This window comes from Ranitomeya imitator, chromosome 1, assembly GCF_032444005.1.
Source record: "Ranitomeya imitator isolate aRanImi1 chromosome 1, aRanImi1.pri, whole genome shotgun sequence".
Lineage (NCBI taxonomy): Eukaryota > Metazoa > Chordata > Amphibia > Anura > Dendrobatidae > Ranitomeya > Ranitomeya imitator.
In genome coordinates, this window is record NC_091282.1 from 766,108,578 (window position 1) to 766,130,247 (window position 21,670).

At 46.1% G+C, this 21,670-nt stretch overlaps 1 protein-coding gene across 1 annotated transcript in view; it reads right to left on the minus strand.

Annotated features, from left to right (window-relative positions):
• VRK1 (VRK serine/threonine kinase 1) overlaps nt 1–17,959 on the minus strand; it is a 33,995-nt gene extending 16,036 nt beyond the window's left edge. The window contains exon 1 of the mRNA XM_069735489.1: nt 17,862–17,959. The gene's annotated coding sequence lies outside the window, so the exon portion shown is untranslated. The remainder of the gene's footprint in view (nt 1–17,861) is intronic.
• Between the last annotated feature and the right edge of the window lie 3,711 nt (nt 17,960–21,670).

Genomic DNA, 21,670 nt, shown 5'->3' on the forward strand with positions numbered 1-21,670 from the left:
TTTTTTTCACAAAAAATTTAATTCAGCTCCAATTTGTTTTATTTTACCAAGGGTAACAGGAGAAAATGGACCCCAAACATTGTTGTACAATTTGTCCTGAGTACGACAATACCCCATATGTGGGGGTAAACCACTGTTTGGGCGCATGGCAGAGCTCGGAAGCGAAGGAGCGCCATTTGACTTTTCAATGCAAAATTGACTGGAATTGAGATGGGACGCCATGTTTCGTTTGGAGAGCCCCTGATGTGCCTAAACATTGAAACCCCCCACAAGTGACACCATTTTGGAAAGTAGACCCCCTAAGGAACTTATCTAGAGTTATGGTGAGCACTTTGACCCACCAAGTGCTTCACAGAAGTTTATAATGTAGAACCGTAAAAAAATCATATTTTTTCACAAAAATTAACTTTCCGCCCCCAATTTTTTATTTTCCCAAGGGTAAGAAGAAATTGGACCCCAAAAGTTGTTGTACAATTTGTCCTGAGTACGCTGATACCCCATATGTGGGGGTAAACCACTGTTTGGGCGGATGGGAGAGCTCGGAAGGGAAGGAGCGCCGTTTGACTTTTCAATGGAAAATTGACAGGAATTGAGATGGGACGCCATGTTGCGTTTGGAGAGCCACTGATGTGCCTAAACATTGAAACCCCCCACAAGTGACACCATTTTGGAAAGTAGACCCCCTAAGGAACTTATCTAGAGGTGTGGTGAGCACTTTGACCCACCAAGTGCTTCACAGAAGTTTATAATGCAGAGCCGTAAAAATAAAACAAAAAAATTTTCCCACAAAAATTTTTTTAGCCCCCAGTTTTGTATTTTCCCAAGGGTAACAGGAGAAAGTGGACCCCAAAATTTGTTGCCCAATTTGTCCTGAGTGCGATGATACACCATATGTGGGGGGAACCACTGTTTGGGCGCATGGGAGGGTTCGGAAGGGAAGGAGTGCCATTTGAATGCAGACTTAGATGGAATGGTCTGCAGGTGTCACATTGCGTTTGCAGAGCCCCTAATGTACCTAAACAGTAGAAACCCCCCACAAGTGACACCATTTTGGAAAGTAGACCCCCTAAAGGAACTTGTCTACATGTGTTGTGAGCACTTTGACCCACCAAGGGCTTCACAGAAGTTTATAATGGAGAGCCGTGAAAATTTAAAAAAAAATCTTTCCCCCAAAAATTATTTTTTAGCCCCCAGTTTTGTATTTTCCCGAGGGTAAGAGGAGAAATTTGACCCCAAAAGTTGTTGTCCAATTTGTCCTGAGTACGCTGATACCCCATATGTTGGGGGGAACCACCGTTTGGGCTCGGAAGGGAAGGAGTGCCATTTGGAATGCAGACTTAGATGGAATGGTCTGCAGGCGTCACATTGCGTTTGCAGAACCCCTAATGTACCTAAACAGTAGAAATCCCCCACACGTGACCCCATATTGGAAACTAGACCCCCCATGGAACTTATCTAGATGTGTTGTGAGAACTTTGAACCCCCAAGTGTTTCACTACAGTTTATAACGCAGAGCCGTGAAAATAAAAAATCTATTTTTTCCCCACAAAAACTATTTTTTAGCCCCCAGTTTTGTATTTTCCCAAGGGTAACAGGAGAAATTGGACCCCAAAAGTTGTTGTCCTATTTGTCCTGAGTACACTGATACCCCATATGTTGGGGTAAACCCCTGTTTGGGCACACGGGAGAGCTCGGAAGGGAAGAAGCACTGTTTTACTTTTTCAACGCAGAATTGGCTGGAATTGAGATCGTTTGGAGAGCCCCTGATGTGCCTAAACAGTGGAAACCCCCCAATTATAACTGAAACCCTAATCCAAACACACCCCTAACCCTAATCCCAACAGTAACCCTAACCACACCTCTAACCCTGACACACCCCTAACCCTAATCCCAACTGTAAATGTAATCTAAACCCTAAGCGTAACTTTAGCCCCAACCCTAACCCTAGCCCTAACCCTAATGGAAAAATGGAAATAAATACATTTTTTAAATTTTTCCCTAACTAAGGGGGTGATGAAGGGGGGTTTGATTTACTTTTATAGCGGGTTTTTAAGCGGATTTTTATGATTGGCAGCCGTCACACACTGAAAGATGCTTTTTATTGCAAAAAATATTTTTTGCGTTACCACATTTTGAGAGCTATAATTTTTCCATATTTTGGTTCACAGAGTCATGTGAGGTCTTGTTTTTTGCGGGACAAGTTGACGTATTTATTGGTAACATTTTCGGGCACGTTACATTTTTTGATCGCTTTTTATTCCGATTTTTGTGAGGCAGAATGACCAAAAACCAGCTATTCATGAATTTCTTTTGGGGGAGGCGTTTATACCGTTCCGTGTTTGGTAAAATTGATAAATCAGTTTTATTCTTCGGGTCAGTACGATTACAGCGACACCTCATTTATATCATTTTTTTTATGTTTTGGCGCTTTTATACGATAAAAACTATTTTATAGAAAAAAATTATTTTTGCATTGCTTTATTCTCAGGACTATAACTTTTTTTTTTTTTGCTGATGATGCTGTATGGCGGCTCATTTTTTGCGGGACAAGATGACGCTTTCAGCGGTATCATGGTTATTTATATCTGTCTTTTTGATCGCGTGTTATTCCACTTTTTGTTCGGCGGTATCATAAAGCGTTGTTTTTTGCCTCTTTTTTTTTTCTTACGGTGTTTACTGAAGGGGTTAACTAGTGGGCCAGTTTTATAGGTCGGGCAGTTACGGACGCGGCGATACTAAATATGTGTACTTTTATTGTTTTTTTTTTTTATTTAGATAAAGAAATGTATTTAGGGGAATAATATTTCTTTTTTCATTATTTAGGAATATTTTTTTTTTTTTTTTTTTTTTTTTTTTTACACATTTTGAAAAAATTTTTTTTACTACTTTACTTTACTTTTTACTACTTTACTACTACTTTTACTCACCGATCTGAGAGCAGTGCAGGCTGCTTCACAGTGCCTGCTCTGAGCAGGCTCTGTGAAGCCACCTCCCTCCCTGCAGGACCCGGATCCGCGGCCATCTTGGATCCGGGCCTGGAACAAGCAGGGAGGGAGGTAAGACCCTCGCAGCAACGTGATCACATCGCTTTGCTGTGGGGGGCTCAGGGAAGCCCGCAGGGATCCCCCTCCCTGCGCGATGCTTCCCTGCACCGCCGGCACATCGCGATCATGTTTGATCGCGGTGTGCCAGGGGTTAATGTGCCGGGAGCGGTCCGTGACCGCTCCTGGCACATAGTGCCGGATGTCAGCTGCGATAGGCAGCCGACACCCGGCCGCGATCGGCCGCGCTCCCCCCGTGAGCGCCGCCGATCGCGCTGGACGTACTATCCCGTCCGTGGTCATGGGGGCCCACCCCACCTCGACGGGATAGTACGTCCGATGTCAGAAAGGGGTTAAAAACGCATGCGTTTTGCCGCCGCATGCGTCTTTTCTATGCATGCGTTTTGTTGCAGAAATGCAACATGTAGTAATTTTTAGCTGCTTTTTTTGCGGCAAAAAAAGCATGCCTTTTTTGTGGCAAAAAAACGTATTGCTGTCTATGAAAACGCATTCGTTTTTAAGCACATGCGTTTGCATGCATTTTTAAACGCATGCTTTTTAATAGAAAAACACAAGAATACACACTGATAATCAAACCCTCAACCCTAACCCTAAGGGATCCTAAACCTAACCCTAAGGGTTAGGATGGGTTCGCGTCAGGATCCCTTAGGGTTCGCGTCAGGATCCCTTAGGGTTCGCGTCAGGATCCCTTAGGGTTCGCGTCAGGATCCCTTAGGGTTCGCGTCAGGATCCCTTAGGGTTCGCGTCAGGATCCCTTAGGGTTCGCGTCAGGATCCCTTAGGGTTCGCGTCAGGATCCCTTAGGGTTCGCGTCAGGATCCCTTAGGGTTCGCGTCAGGATCCCTTAGGGTTCGCGTCAGGATCCCTTAGGGTTCGCGTCAGGATCCCTTAGGGTTCGCGTCAGGATCCCTTAGGGTTCGCGTCAGGATCCCTTAGGGTTCGGATCCCTAGGGTTACTAGGGATCCAAACCCTAACCCTAGGTATTTCTGTTTATAGTGGGTTTTCTTGTTGACTTTGATGATTGGCAGCTGTCACACATTTCTCATCATGCGTTTAAAAAACGCAAACGCATGAAAAAACGCATGTACATGCGTCAAAACGCCGCGTTTGTATTAAAACATGCAAAAACGCATGCGTCAAAAAAACGCAGCGTTTTAACGCCTTTACATGTGTTTTTTCACCAAATGCGTTTGCGTTTAAAACGCTGCGTTAATAAACGCAAATGTGAAACCAGCCTTAGACGGGAGTGGACCAAGCGTTCCAGGAGTTTAGAGATGAAGGAAAGGTTAGAGACAGGTCTATAGTTAGCTGTGCAGTTCTGGTCCAGGGAAGGCTTTTTAAGTAAAGGGGTAATGATGGCATGTTTAAATGAGGAGGGAAAGATACCTGAAGAAAGAGAGAGGTTAAATATTTTAGTCAGATGAGTGGTGACCACTGGTGAGAGAGACTGCAGGATATGTGAAGGAATGGGGTCACTGTTGCAGGTTGTAGGCCGAGCAGAAGCGAGGAGCTTGGAAACTACTTCTTCTAAAACAGGCTCAAAGATGTCTAATGAGCTTGAAGTGCGGCAGGGAAGGGGATCCAGGCACTGAGGAGATTGGGCTGAGATATTCTGATGGATGTGGTTGATTTTTTTCTAGGAAATAAGTGGCCAGGTCCTCACCACTGAGGTTGGTGATGGGGGCCTGTACTTTAGGTTTCAGGAGGGAGTTTAAGGTTTCAAAAAGTCATTTTGGGTTGTTGGATAGTGAGGTGATGAGGGTGGTGAAGTAGGATTGTTTGGCCAGAGAAGGGCAGAGTTATAGGTTTTTGAGCATGAACTTATAGCGGATGAAGTCTTCTGCTACGAGAGATTTTCTCCACTGCCGCTCTGAACACCTTGAGCAACGCTGAAGAAAACGTGTTTGCATAGTGTACCAGGGCTGCCGTTGTCTGTGTCGGATCTTTCTGCGTGTAGAAGGTGCTGCTTCATCCAGGGCATTCTTCAGTGTAATATTGAAGTGTGACAATGCTAAGTCTGGACAAGAGAGTGAGGAGATGGGGGCTAAAGATGTGTGGAGGTTGTCCATAAGCTGCTGGGTATTAATGGTACGTGTATTCCGATAAGTGTGGTAAGTGGGGGTGTCCTGGGTGAGGAGACAATTCTTGACAGAGAAGGAAAGAAGGTTGTGGTCCGAGAGGGGGATGTTAAAGTCTCTCATGATGAGGGTGGGGATGTCACAGGATAGAAAGTGAGTAAGCCAGGTGGCAAAGTGGTCTAGAAACAGGCGGGAGGAGCCTGGAGGGCGATAAACAACCGCCACCCACAAGGAGAAGGGCTTAAAAGAGTCTGACGGCATGGACTTTGAAGGAAGAAAATGTAAGTGAGGGAATCGGGGCCCATACATGGATGCCATCCGAGTGGTGCCTGCTTTTATTCTTTAATGATTAGGAAAAGCTTGGATATTTTTTCTATTCGCAAATGAGAAAACTGGACGAAACCCTGATTCCAAAAAAATGGAAGTCACTGACTGTACAAGCAAATGACCAATAAATCCACTGCTCCCAACGCAAGGTTACGGCAGCTACAGACCAAGACGACCATCTCAGGAGGCGGCCCACTGGCAAAGGAAGATCAGATGCAGCTTTTCAAGTGAATTATACAGGAAAGATTTTTTTAGTTTTTTCTAGTTATACTACAAAAAATGCCACATGTGATAGCAGCTCAACACCAAGCTGCCATTATATCTGTACATTTCCAGGAGGAACAACATAAGATCCCACAATGCAGACCAAAGAGAAAATGCTCCAGAAGAGGTGTCATACGACAACCAGTGACTGCAACACCCGATGGAGGCAGAGAGACGCCCAGGAGGGCTGATCGTGACAGCGCCCCAAACCTTAGTCATGTGACAGATCCTCCAGGGGGCTGGTCGTGACAGCACCTCAAACCTTAGTCATGTGACAGATCCTCCAGGGGGCAGATAGTGACAGCACCTCAAACCTTAGTCATGAGACAGATCGTCTAGGGGGCAGATAGTGACAGCACCTCAAACTTAAGGGTACCGTCACACTAAGCGACGCTGCAGCGATACCGACAACGATGTCGATCGCTGCAGCGTCGCTGTTTGGTCGCTGGAGAGCTGTCACACAGACAGCTCTCCAGCGACCAACGATCCCGAGGTCCCCGGTAACCAGGGTAAACATCAGGTTACTAAGCGCAGGGCCGCGCTTAGTAACCCGATGTTTACCCTGGTTACCAGCGTAAACGTTAAAAAAACAAACACTACATACTTACCTTCAGCTGTCTGTCCCCCGGCGCTGTGCTTTCCTCTGCACTGTCAGCCGGAAAGCAGAGCGGTGACGTCACCGCTGTGCTTTCCGGCTGGCCGGCGCTGACACAGGATGCAGGAGGAGTGCAGAGAAGCAGAGCGCCGGGGACAGACAGCTGAAGGTAAGTATGTAGTGTTTGTTTTTTTAACGTTTACGGTGGTAACCAGGATAAACATCGGGTTACTAAGCACGGCCCTGCGCTTAGTAACCCGATGTTTACCCTGGTTACCAGTGAAGACATCGCTCAATCGGCGTCACACACGCCGATCCAGCGATGTCAGCGGGTGATCCAGCGACGAAATAAAGTGCTGGACTTTCCTCAGCGACCAACGATCTCCCAGCAGGGGCCTGATCGTTGGTCGCTGTCACACAACGATTTCCTTAACGATATCGTTGCTACGTCACAAAAAGCAACGATATCGTTAACAATATAGTTATGTGTGACGGTACCTTTAGTCATGAGACAGATCGTCCAGAGGGCTGATAGTGACAGCACCTCAAACCTTAAGGTACCGTCACACTGAACGATATCGCTAGCGATCCGTGACGTTGCAGCGTCCTGGCTAGCGACATCGTTCAGTTTGACAAGCAGCAGCGATCAGGATCCTGCTGTGACATCGTTGGTCAGAGCAGAAAGTCCAGAACTTTATTTCGTCGCCGGACCTCTCGCAGACATCGCTGAATCGGCGTGTGTGACGCCGATTCAGCGATGTCTTCACTGGTAACCAGGGTAAACTTCGGGTTACTAAGCGCAGGGCCGCGCTTAGTAACCCAATGTTTACCCTGGTTACCAGTGTAAATGTTAAAAAAAAAAAACAAACACTACATACTAGCGAGGAGATTGGAACAAAACAAAATCCTCTAAACTGCATGCTCGCAAACGCCAGAAGCCTGACAAACAAGATGGAAGAACTAGAAGCAGAAATATCTACAGGTAACTTTGACATAGTGGGAATAACCGAGACATGGTTAGATGAAAGCTATGACTGGGCAGTTAACTTACAGGGTTACAGTCTGTTTAGAAAGGATCGTAAAAATCAGAGAGGAGGAGGGGTTTATCTCTATGAAAAGTCTTGTCTAAAGTCCACTTTAAGGGAGGATATTAGCGAAGGGAATGAGGATGTCGAGTCCATATGGGTCGAAATTCATGGAGGGAAAAATGGTAACAAAATTCTCATTGGGGTCTGTTACAAACCCCCAAATATAACAGAAATCATGGAAAGTCTACTTCTAAAGCAGACAGATGAAGCTGCAACCCATAATGAGGTCCTGGTTATGGGGGACTTTAACTACCCGGATATTAACTGGGAAACAGAAACCTGTGAAACCCACCCATAAAGGCAACAGGTTTCTGCTAATAACCAAGAAAAATTATCTTTCACAATTGGTGCAGAATCCAACCAGAGGAGCAGCACTTTTAGACCTAATACTATCTAATAGACCTAGCAAAGTTTGACCAGCTTAGAGATGCCCTTAATCTGGTAGACTGGGACAATATCCTCAGAAACAAGAATACAGATAATAAATGGGAAATGTTTAAGAACATCCTAAATAGGCAGTGTAAGCGGTTTATACCTTGTGGGAATAAAAGGACTAGAAATAGGAAAAACCCAATGTGGCTAAACAAAGTAGTAAGACAGGCAATTAACAGTAAAAAGAAAGCATTTGCACTACTAAAGCAGGATGGCACCATTGAAGCTCTAAAAAACTATAGGGAGAAAAATACTTTATCTAAAAAACTAATTAAAGCTGCCAAAAAGGAAACAGAGAAGCACATTGCTAAGGAGAGTAAAACTAATCCCAAACTGTTCTTCAACTATATCAATAGTAAAATAAAAACTGAAAATGTAGGCCCCTTAAAAAATTGTGAGGAGAGTATGGTTGTAGATGACGAGGAAAAAGCTAACATATTAACCCCTTAGTGACGGAGCCAAATTTTTTAAATCTGACCAGTGTCACTTTATGTGGTAATAACTCTGCAATGCTTCAACAAATCCCAGTGATTTTGAGACTGTTTTTTCGTGACGCATTATACTTTATGATAATGGTAAATTTAGGTCAATATGTTTTGTGTTTATTTATAAAAAATATGAAAGATTTGGGAAAAATGTAAAATAATTAGCACTTTTCAAAAATTTAATGATTATCCCTTTAATCCAGATGATCATACCACAGCAAACCATTAATAAATAATATTTCCCACATGTTGCCTTTACATCAGCACTATTTGTAAAATCTTATTTTATTTTGTTAGCATTTTAGGAGGTTTAACCCCTTAACGACCGCCGATACGCCTTTTAACGGCGGCCGCTAAAGGTACTTAAACCACAGCGCCGTTAGTTAACGGCGCTGTGGAAAAAGTAAATAGCGCCCCCCAGAGTCGGATTTTCTCCAGGGTCTCGGCTGCCGAGGGTAGCCGAGACCCCAGAGAACATGATTGGGGCTTTTTTTACCGACCCCGCATTTGCGATCGCCGGTAATTAACCGTTTACCGGCGATCGGAAAAAAACAAAAAACGCGATTTCTTTTTAATTTCTCTGTCCTCCGATGTGATCGCACATCAGAGGACAGAGAAATGGGGTCCCAGGTAGCCCCCCAATACTTACCTGTCTCCCCCGGTGCTCCTCGTGGCTCCCGATGGACGCCGCCATCTTCAAAATGGCGGGCGCATGCGCAGTGCGCCCGCCCGCCGGCACCAGGAGAATCTTTGGGGTCTCGGCTGCCGGGGGTAGCCGAGACCCCAAAGAACATGATCGGGGTCGGTTTTACAGACCCCTGTTTTGCGATCGCCGGTAATTAACTGTTTACCAGCGACCGCAAAAAAAAAAAAAAATCAAAGTGTAATTCTCTGTCCTCTGATGTGATCGCACATCAAGAGGACAGAGAAATAGGGGGATTCGGGGACACTATTATACTTACCGGTGTCCCTGGGTCCTCCTGCTGCTCCTCCTGGCCGCCGGCGTCTTCTTGGCAAAAGAAAATGGTGGGCGCATGCGCAGTGCGCCCGCCATCTGTCGCCATCTGCCGGCCGGCAGGAGAAGAGCAGTTGGGGCTAAAATTAGGGTTAGGGCTAAATTTAGGGTTAGGGTTGGGGCTAAATTTAGGGTTAGGGTTGGGGCTAAATTTAGGGTTAGGCTTCTTTCACACTTACGTCGGTACGGGGCCGTCGCAATGCGTCGGCCCGACATACCGACGCACGTTGTGAAAATTGTGCACAACGTGGGCAGCGGATGTAGTTTTTCAATGCATCTGCTGCCCAATCTATGGCCTGGGGAGGAGGGGGCGGAGTAACGGCCACGTTTGCGCGGTCAAAAATGTCGGACGCGATGTACAAAAAACGTTACATTGAACGTTTTTTGTGCTGATGGTCCGCCAAAACACAACTGATCCAATGCATGACGGACGCGACGTGTGGCCATCCGTCACGATCCGTCGGCAATACAAGTCTATGGGCAAAAAACGCATCCTGCGGGCACATTTGCAGGATCCGTTTTTTGCCCAAAACGACGGATTGCGACGGATGCCAAACGACGCAAGTGTGAAAGTAGCCTTACGGCTAGGGTTAGGGCTAAAGTTAAGGTTAGAGTTGGGATTAGGGTTAGGGTTTGGATTAGGGTTGGCATTAGGGTTACGCTTGGGATTAGGGTTAGGTTTGGGATTAGGGTTAAAGGGAAGGTACCGCGTTTGTAGGTCATTAATAAATCACTGTAATGTAGCATAACATGCTGCTATAAGCAAGTTTGAAATGCATGTGAAACAGATTTCATGTGTTATATGAGTTTAAAGAATGCACTGGGGGCTGACATCTTGGTTTTGCAGCAGTAGCAGGGCCCTATCAGTGTCAGATTACGGCACCCCATGGACATAGGGTCAGCGCCGGTCTATTATCTCCTATCTGTAACATTGCAGCAGCATTAGCAGTGAGCTGGGCACGCCTCTGTGGGCTGCACAACCCACTGCTGTAGGTGTGACTAGCTGCCATTTTATTATAGCCCTGTGCTCTCTATCGCAGGACAGAAGAAGCCCTCACTGCTCCTCTGTACTCCAGACAGGCATGTCCTCTGCTCCTCACACCCTGCCCTGTGTGCTTCTCCTGCTGTGTCTCCCCCTCCCCCTCACACACAGTCCCTGTGATCACAGCCTGCAGAGAGGGAGGTGACACCTGGAGAGAGCAGGAAGGGCAGCTGACAGGACAGGGATTAAGGTGGGGGAAGGGGGATGGCAAGAATGTTATTCACAAAAAATGCTGCCGAGCCCACTGTGCTCTGCTCCTCTGTAAACAAGCTGTGCCTCTGATGCAGTAACTGCTGGTGATAGCAGGTCACAGGGCAATCACACACAAAATGGTGCTGCCCTGCGATGCTGCTCTTCATTCTTACTCTTAGCAGCAAAATTGGGGCAGTAACTGCTGACATCACCATTTCCCTCCCCTTTTGGGTGGTCTAATATCCCTGGGGCAGAGCCGCTAAATCTTACTGTAGCTGCTTGAGGTCTTAAAAAACGGAAAATTCTCCCCCTAATGGTAAATATGTATATTTGTAGAAAAATATATAATATTTTTCATATAGAAATGTTTGCAAAGAGTGCAAACATTGCATTAATACATTTTAATTACTATTTTAAGCTTAATTTCACAAAAAAACAAAATGCAAGAAAACTGGTGGCACCTTCCCTTTAAGGTTAGGATTAGGGGTGTATTGGGATTAGGTTTGAGGTTAGGGTTGAGATTAGGATTAGGGGTGTGTTGGATTTAGGGTTTTGATTAGGGTTATGGTTAGGGTTGACATTAGGGTTGTTTTGGGGTAAGGGTTGTGATTATCGTTAGGGTTAGTGATTAGGATTATGGATCGGGTTGGGATTAGGGTTAGGGGTGTGTTGGGGTTAGGGTTGGAGCTAGAATTGGGGGGGTTTCCACTGTTTAGGTACATCAGGGGGTCTCCAAACACGACAGCCAATTTTGCGCTCAAAAAGTCAAATGGTGCTCCCTCCCTTCTGAGCTCTGCCGTGCGCCCAAACAGTGGGTTACCCCCACATATGGGGCATCAGCATACTCGGGATAAATTAGACAACAACTTTTGGGGTCCAATTTCTCCTGTTACCCTTGTGAAAATAAAAACTTGGGGGCTAAAAAATATTTTTTGTGGAAAAAAATATATTTTTTTATTTTCACGACTCTGCATTCTAAACTTCTGTGAAGCACTTGGGCATTCAAAGTTCTCACCACACATCTAGATAAGTTCCATGGGGGGTCTAGTTTCCAAAATGGGGTCACTTGTGGGGGGTTTCCACTGTTTAGGCACATCAGGGGCTCTGCAAACGCGACATGGCGTCCCATCTCAATTCCAGACAATTCTACATTGAAAAAGTAAAACGGCGCTCCTTCACTTCCAAGCTCTGCGGTGCGCCCTAACAGTGGTTTACCCCAACATATTGGGTATCGACGTACTCAGGAGAAATTGCACTACAACTTTTGTGGTCTAATTTCTCCTGTTACCCTTGTGAAAATAAGAATTTGTGGGCAAAAAGATCATTTTTGTGTAAACAAATGCGATTTTTTATTTTCACGGCTCTACGTTATAAACTTCTGTGAAGCTCTTGGGGATTCAAAGTGCTCACCACACATCTAGATAAGTTCCTTAAGGGGACTCTGTCACCTGAATTTGGAGGTAACAATCTTCAGCCATGGAGGCGGGGTTTTTGATTCACCCTTTCCTTACCCACTGGCTGCATGCTGGCTGCAATATTGGATTGAAGTTCATTCTCTGTCCTCCATAGTACACGACTGCGCAAGGCAAGATTGCTACTACGGAGGACAGAGAATGAACTTCAATCCAATATTGCAGCCAGCGGGTAAGGAAAGGGTGAATCAAAAACCCCAAAACCCCGCCTCCATGGCTGAAGATTGTTCCCTCCAAATTCAGGTGGCAGTGTCCCTTTAAGGGGTCTAGTTTACAAAATGGTGTCACTTGTGGGGGGTTTCCACTGTTTAGGCACATCAGGGGCTCTCTAAACGTGACATGGCGTCCGATCTCAATTCCAGCCAATTCTGCATTGAAAAAGTCAAACGGCGCTCCTTCACTTCCAAGTTCTGCGGTGCGCCCAAACAGTGGTTTACCCCCACATATAGGGTATTGGCGTATTCAGGAGAAATTGCATAACAAAATTTATGGTTACATTTCTGTTTTTACACTTGTGAAAATAAAAAAAATGGTTCTGAATTAAAATGTTTGCAAAAAAAAGTTAAATATTCATTTTTTCCTTCCACATTGTTTCAGTTCCTGTGAAGCACGTAAAGGGTTAATAAACTTCTTAAATGTGGTTTTGAGAACCTTGAGGGGTGTAGTTTTTAGAATGGTGTCACACTTCATTATTTTCTATCATATAGACCCCTCAAAATGACTTCAAATGTGATGTGGTCCCTAAAAAAAAGTGTTGTAAAAATGAGAAATTGCTGGTCAACTTTTAACCGTTATAACTCCCTAACAAAAAAAAATTTTGTTTCCAAAATTGTGCTGCTGTAAAGTAGACATGTGGGAAATGTTATTTATTAACTATTTTTCGTGACATATCTCTCTGATTTAAGGGCATAAAAATACAAAGTTTGAAAATTGCAAAATTTTAAACATTTTCGCCATATTTCCGTTTTTTCATTAAAAAAAAAAAATCGCAAGTAATATCGAATAAATGTTACCACTAACATGAAGTACAATATGTCACGAAAAAACAATCTCTGAATCGGTGGGATCCGTTGAAGCGTTCCAGAGTTATAACCTCATAAAGTGACAGTGGTCACAATTGCAAAAATTGGCTCGGTCATTAAGTACCAAATTGGCTGTCACTAAGGGGTTAAAAATGTAGCACCAATTTTTCATTTTTTCAAGGAAATTTACAAAAAAAAATTTTTTTTAGGGACTTATCCATGTTTGAAGTGACTTTAGGGGTCCCATATATTGGGAAACCCCCAAACGTGATACCATTTTAAAAACAGCACCCCCTGACATATTGAAAACTGCAGTCAGGTAGTTTATTAACCCTTTAGGTGCTTTACAGGAATTAATGCAAAGTGGTATGACAGAAATGAAAATGTGTATTACCACCTAAATGCCTGTAACTTCTGACCAGAAGAAAACTACAGCCGTCAGACTAGACTCTAAGGCCACTATTTGGTCGTGAATTGCCACAGCAAACATCAGGTTCACAAAATCATGTTCTGAAGGCACCAATTTGGATAAAGAAGCCCCCACACTCTGTTAACTATTTATAATGATGTAGTCACTATTGACAGCAGCATCTAAGGGGTTAAACAGATTTGGACGGGGCAAACACTGATCGTGGCTGATGCAGAAAGCTGTCAGCTATAGTGTACAGCCAACAGCTGCGGGATTGTTACCTGTATGGGGATGCTATTCTCTTATATCTCAGGTCAGTTAAAAGACGTATTGGCGGTCATTAAGGGGTTAAACACCTTCTTCTCCACAGTATTCACGGTGGAAAATGAAATGCTAGGTGAAATCCCAAGAAACAATGAAAACCCTATATTAAGGGTCACCAATCTAACCCAAGAAGAGGTGCGAAACCGGCTAAATAAGATTAAAATAGATAAATCTCCGGGTCCGGATGGCATACACCCACGAGTACTAAGAGAACTAAGTAATGTAATAGATAAACCATTATTTCTTATTTTTAGTGACTCTATAGCGACAGGGTCTGTTCCGCAGGATTGGCGCATAGCAAATGTGGTGCCAATATTCAAAAAGGGCTCTAAAAGTGAACCTGGAAATTATAGGCCAGTAAGTCTAACCTCTATTGTTGGTAAAATATTTGAAGGGTTTCTGAGGGATGTTATTCTGGATTATCTCAATGAGAATAACTGTGTAACTCCATATCAGCATGGGTTTATGAGAAATCGCTCCTGTCAAACCAATCTAATCAGTTTTTATGAAGAGGTAAGCTATAGGCTGGACCACGGTGAGTCATTGGACGTGGTATATCTCGATTTTTCCAAAGCGTTTGATACCGTGCCGCACAAGAGGTTGGTACACAAAATGAGAATGCTTGGTCTGGGGGAAAATGTGTGTAAATGGGTTAGTAACTGGCTTAGTGATAGAAAGCAGAGGGTGGTTATAAATGGTATAGTCTCTAACTGGGTCGCTGTGACCAGTGGGGTACCGCAGGGGTCAGTATTGGGACCTGTTCTCTTCAACATATTCATTAATGATCTGGTAGAAGGTTTACACAGTAAAATATCGATATTTGCAGATGATACAAAACTATGTAAAGCAGTTAATACAAGAGAAGATAGTATTCTGCTACAGATGGATCTGGATAAGTTGGAAACTTGGGCTGAAAGGTGGCAGATGAGGTTTAACAATGATAAATGTAAGGTTATACACATGGGAAGAAGGAATCAATGTCATCATTACACACTGAACGGGAAACCACTGGGTAAATCTGACAGGGAGAAGGACTTGGGGATCCTAGTTAATGATAAACTTACCTGGAGCAGCCAGTGCCAGGCAGCAGCTGCCAAGGCAAACTGGATCATGGGGTGCATTAAAAGAGGTCTGGATACACATGATGAGAGCATTATACTGCCTCTGTACAAATCCCTAGTTAGACCGCACATGGAGTACTGTGTCCAGTTTTGGGCACCGGTGCTCAGGAAGGATATAATGGAACTAGAGAGAGTGCAAAGGAGGGCAACAAAATTAATAAAGGGGATGGGAGAACTACAATACCCAGATAGATTAGCGAAATTAGGATTATTTAGTCTAGAAAAAAGACGACTGAGAGGCGATCTAATAACCATGTATAAGTATATAAGGGGAAAATACAAATATCTCGCTGAGGATCTGTTTATACCAAGGAAGGTGACGGGCACAAGGGGGCATTCTTTGCGTCTGGAGGAGAGAAGGTTTTTCCACCAACACAGAAGAGGATTCTTTACTGTTAGGGCAGTGAGAATCTGGAATTGCTTGCCTGAGGAGGTGGTGATGGCGAACTCAGTCGAGGGGTTCAAGAGAGGCCTGGATGTCTTCCTGGAGCAGAACAATATTGTATCATACAATTATTAGGTTCTGTAGAAGGACGTAGATCTGGGGATTTATTATGATGGAATATAGGCTGAACTGGATGGACAAATGTCTTTTTTCGGCCTTACTAACTATGTTACTTACATTCCGGTGTCTGTCCCCCGGCGCTGTGCTTTCCTGCACTGGCTGTAAGCGCCGGCTGGCCGTAAAACACAGCGGTGACATCACCGCTCTGCTTTACGGCTGGCCGGCGCTTAGTGCAGAGAAGCACAGCGCCGGGGGATAGACACGGGAATGTAAGTATGTAGTGTTTGGTTTTTTTTACGTTTACGCTGGTAACCAGGGTAAACATCGGGTTACTAAGCGCGGCCCTGCGCTTAGTAACCCAATGTTTACTCTGGTTACCAGGGGACCGGCATCGTTGGTCGCTGGAGAGCTGTCTGTGTGACAGCTCTCCAGCGACCACACAGCGACGCTGCAGCGATCGGGATCGTTTTCTAGATCGCTGCAGCGTCGCTAAATGTGACGGTACCTTTAGTCATGAGACAGATCGTTCAGAGGGCTGATAGTGACAGCACCCCAAACCTTAGTCATGTGACAGATCATCCAGGGGGCAGATAGTGACAGCACCTCAAACCTTAGTCATGTGACAGATCATCCAGGGGGCAGATAGTGACAGCACCTCAAACCTTAGTCATGTGACAGATCGTTCAGGGGGCTGGTTGTGACAGCACCTCAAACCTTAGTCATGAGACAGATCGTTCAGGGGGCTGATAGTGACAGCATCCCAAACCTTAGTCATGAGACAGATCGTTCAGGGGGCTGGTTGTGACAGCACCTCAAACCTTAGTCATGAGACAGATCATCCAGGGGGCAGATAGTGACAGCACCTCAAACCTTAGTCATGTGACAGATCGTTCAGGGGGCTGATAGTGACAGCACCTCAAACCTTAGTCATGTGACAGATCATCCAGGGGGCAGATAGTGACAGCACCTCAAACCTTAGTCATGTGACAGATCGTTCAGGGGGCTGATAGTGACAGCACCTCAAACCTTAGTCATGTGACAGATCGTTCAGGGGGCAGATAGTGACAGCACCTCAAACCTTAGTCATGTGACAGATCGTTCAGGGGGCAGATAGTGACAGCACCTCAAACCTTAGTCATGTGACAGATCGTTCAGGGGGCAGATAGTGACAGCACCTCAAACCTTAGTCATGTGACAGATCGTTCAGGGGGCTGATAGTGACAGCACCTCAAACCTTAGTCATGTGACAGATCATCCAGGGGGCAGATAGTGACAGCACCTCAAACCTTAGTCATGTGACAGATCGTTCAGGGGGCAGATAGTGACAGCACCTCAAACCTTAGTCATGTGACAGATCATCCAGGGGGCAGATAGTGACAGCACCTCAAACCTTAGTCATGTGACAGATCATCCAGGGGGCAGATAGTGACAGCACCTCAAACCTTAGTCATGTGACAGATCGTTCAGGGGGCAGATAGTGACAGCACCTCAAACCTTAGTCATGTGACAGATCGTTCAGGGGGCAGATAGTGACAGCACCTCAAACCTTAGTCATGTGACAGATCGTTCAGGGGGCAGATAGTGACAGCACCTCAAACCTTAGTCATGTGACAGATCGTTCAGGGGGCTGATAGTGACAGCACCTCAAACCTTAGTCATGTGACAGATCATCCAGGGGGCAGATAGTGACAGCACCTCAAACCTTAGTCATGTGACAGATCGTTCAGGGGGCAGATAGTGACAGCACCTCAAACCTTAGTCATGTGACAGATCATCCAGGGGGCAGATAGTGACAGCACCTCAAACCTTAGTCATGTGACAGATCGTTCAGGGGGCAGATAGTGACAGCACCTCAAACCTTAGTCATGTGACAGATCATCCAATCAGTCCTGTGCCATCAGGTCACATGACTACATCATTCGTGGTCCGAAATGACAGACGATGCCCTGCAGCAACCGGTGGAGTGGGAATATCCCTCTAACATGACCCACGTACAAGAAAATCTGGAAATCACCGTGGTAACCGCACCGGCCAGCTGTGATGTCAGCCAGGCGGTTACATTTAACACCTTCCCGGCCCCTTCTGCGTCACTTCCGATCCCAGACAGCGGCACGGAGGAGACGCGATCCCTCCGGTGCCATCATTATACTTTGTCTTGCTGCACACTATAAAAAAAATATCAAGCAAAGAAGCGCTGTGTTTACAGCATGCCGTAAAGGACATGGCATCATGTGACCGAAGCAGCCAATCATATCCTGCCGTAATGCGGTCACTATGGGCAACAGGTCCCAGCACCTAATGTACGCGGGATCCCGAGCGTCACCGCAGCCATCCACGTCCACAGCGCAGAGGAGCGCACACCAGTGACTGCTGCACACACCGCCCGGGCCCCCCCCACATACACAGCCGGGGCCGCACTACTACTCACAGCCGCTCTCTGCTCCGGCGCGGGAAACTCAACTGTGCACTGTGTGCAGCAGCTCAACCTCCAGTGCGCGCGTCTGCAGACGTAGCGACGTCCTGACGTCACTGTCACATGACCTGCACTTCAAGCTGAAGCTGGGGAGGGTTTCCCGCCAATGAGTGTGAGGAGGACTCAGGACTGGAGGAGATTGAGAAAGTGAGTCAGCGGCTCAGAGGGGGAGGGAAACCTCAGTGTGAGGGGAGCGGCCCCATGGCGGAATATCCCCCGTGTCAGGGGCTGTACAGACTGCGCTGTGCTAGAAAACGCAAGACTGCTGAGCGGGAGCAGAAGGAGGGCAAACCGGAGACCGAAACCCAGGCAGACCCCCTAAACTAACAGCTACAAACCACCTATATGACTACTAGATGGTGGCCCGATTCTAACACATCGGGTATTCTACAATATGCATGTCCACGTAGTGTATATTGCCCAGCCACGTAGTATATTGCCCAGCCACGTAGTATATTGCCCAGCCACGTAGTATATTGCCCAGCCACGTAGTATATTGCCCAGCCACGTAGTATATTGCCCAGCCACGTAGTATATTGCCCAGCCACGTAGTACATAGCAGAGTCACATAGTATATTGCCCAGCCACGTAGTATATTGCCCAGTCACGTAGGATATTGCCCAGCCACGTAGTATATTGCCCAATCACGTATATTGCCCAGCCACGTAGTATATTGCCCAGCCACGGAGTATATTGCCCAGCCACGTAGTATATTGACCAGTCACGTAGTATATTGCCCAGCCACATAGTATATTGCCCAGCCACGTAGTATATTGCCCAGTCACGTAGGATATTGCCCAGCCACGTAGTATATTGCCCAATCACGTATATTGCCCAGCCACGTAGTATATTGCCCAGCCACGGAGTATATTGCCCAGCCACGTAGTATATTGACCAGTCACGTAGTATATTGCCCAGCCACATAGTATATTGCCCAGCCACGTAGTATATTGCCGAGCCACGTAGTATATTGCCCAGCCACGTAGTATATTGCCCAGCCACGTAGTACATAGCAGAGTCACATAGTATATTGCCCAGCCACGTAGTATATTGCCCAGTCACGTAGGATATTGCCCAGCCACGTAGTATATTGCCCAGCCACGGAGTATATTGCCCAGCCAAGTAGTACATAGCAGAGTCACGTAGTATATTGCCCAGCCACGTAGTATATTGCCCAGCCACGTAGTACATAGCAGAGTCACGTAGTATATTGCCCAGCCACGTTATATATTGCCCAGCCACGTAGTATATTGCCCAGTCACGTAGTATATTGCACAGCCACGTAGTATATTGCCCAGCCACGGAGTATATTGACCAGTCACGTAGTATATTGCTCAGCCACATAGTATATTGCCCAGCTACGTAGTATATTGCCCAGCCACGTAGTATATTGCCCAGCCACGTAGTATATTGCCCAGCCACGTAGTATATTGCCCAGCCACGTAGTATATTGCCCAGCCACGTAGTATATTGACCAGTCACGTAGTATATTGCTCAGCCACATAGTATATTGCCCAGCTACGTAGTATATTGCCCAGCCACGTAGTATATTGCCCAGCCACGTAGTATATTGCCCAGCCACGTAGTACATAGCAGAGTCACATAGTATATTGCCCAGCCACGTAGGATATTGCCCAGTCACGTAGTATATTGCCCAGCCACGTAGTATATTGCCCAGCCACGTAGTATATTGCCCAGCCACGTAGTATATTGCCCAGCCACGTAGTATATTGACCAGTCACGTAGTATATTGCCCAGCCACATAGTATATTGCCCAGCCACGTAGTATATTGCCCAGCCACGTAGTATATTGCCCAGCCACGTAGTATATTGCCCAGCCACGTAGTATATTGTCCAGTCACGTAGTATATTGCTCAGCCACATAGTATATTGCCCAGCTACGTAGTATATTGCCCAGCCACGTAGTATATTGCCCAGCCACGTAGTATATTGCCCAGCCACGTAGTACATAGCAGAGTCACATAGTATATTGCCCAGCCACGTAGGATATTGCCCAGCCACGTAGTATATTGCCCAGTCACGTAGTATATTGCCCAGTCACGTATATTGCCCAGCCACGTAGTATATTGCCCAGTCACGTATATTGCCCAGTCACGTAGTATATTGCCCAGTCACGTAGGATATTGCCCAGCCACGTAGTATATTGCCCAGTCACGTATATTGCCCAGCCACGGAGTATATTGCCCAGCCACGGAGTATATTGCCCAGCCACGTAGTATATTGCCCAGCCACGTAGTATATTGCCCAGCCACGTAGTATATTGCCCAGCCACGTATATTGCCCAGCCACGTAGTACATAGCAGAGTCACATAGTATATTGCCCAGCCACGTAATATATTGCCCAGTCACGTAGTATATTGCCCAGTCACGTAGGATATTGCCCAGCCACGTAGTATATTGCCCAGCCACGGAGTATATTGCCCAGCCACGTAGTATATTGCCCAGCCAAGTAGTACATAGCAGAGTCACGTAGTATATTGCCCCGCGACGTAGTATATTGCCCAGCCACGTAGTATATTGCCCAGCCACGTAGTACATAGCAGAGTCACGTAGTATATTGCCCAGCCACGTTATATATTGCCCAGCCACGTAGTATATTGCCCAGTCACGTAGTATATTGCCCAGCCACGTAGTATATTGCCCAGCCACGGAGTATATTGCCCAGCCACGTAGTATATTGCCCAGCCAAGTAGTACATAGCAGAGTCACGTAGTATATTGCCCAGTGACGTAGTATATTGCCCAGCCACATAGTATATTGCCCAGCCACGTAGTATATTGCCCAGCCACGTAGTACATAGCAGAGTCACGTAGTATATTGCCCAGCCACGTTGTATATTGCCCAGTCACGTAGTATATTGCCCAGCCACGTAGTATATTGCCCAGCCACGTAGTATATTGCCCAGCCACGTAGGATATTGCCCAGACACATAGTATATTGCCCAGTGACGTAGTATATTGCCCAGCCACGTAGTATATTGCCCAGCCACGTAGTATATTGCCCAGCCACGTAGTATATTGCCCAGCCACGTAGGATATTGCCCAGACACATAGTATATTGCCCAGTGATGTAGTATATTGCCCAGCCACGTAGTATATTGCCCAGCCACGTAGGATATTGCCCAGACACATAGTATATTGCCCAGTGACGTAGTATATTGCCCAGCCACGTAGTATATTGCCCAGCCACGTAGTATATTGCCCAGCCACGTAGGATATTGCCCAGACACATAGTATATTGCCCAGTGACGTAGTATATTGCCCAGCCACGTAGTATATTGCCCAGCCACCGGTGTGTTGCCCAGCCACGTATGTCACAGGTTAAAAAGAAAAAATAAACATATACTCGCCTTCCGAGGGAGCCCTTGTAGTCATGTCGCCTGTGTGCGGTGCACTCGGCAGCTTCCGGTCCCAGGGTTGGTAGCGCAGGACGCGTGATGACGTTGCGGTCACATGACCGTGACGTCATGGCAGGTCCTTCTCGCGCAGGCGCGTAGGACCTGTGATGAGGTCGCGGTCACATGACCGTGACGTCAGGTCCTTGTCGCATACCATCCTTGCCACCGGAACCTGCCGCTTGCATGGAGCGTTGCAAGGAGCGGGAAAGCCGGCGGAAGGTGAGTATATGATGATTTTTTATTTTTTTTAATTATTTTTAACATTAGATCCTTTTACTATTGACACTGCATAGGCAGCATCAATAGTAAAAACTTGGTTACACAGGGTTAATAGCGGCGGTAACAG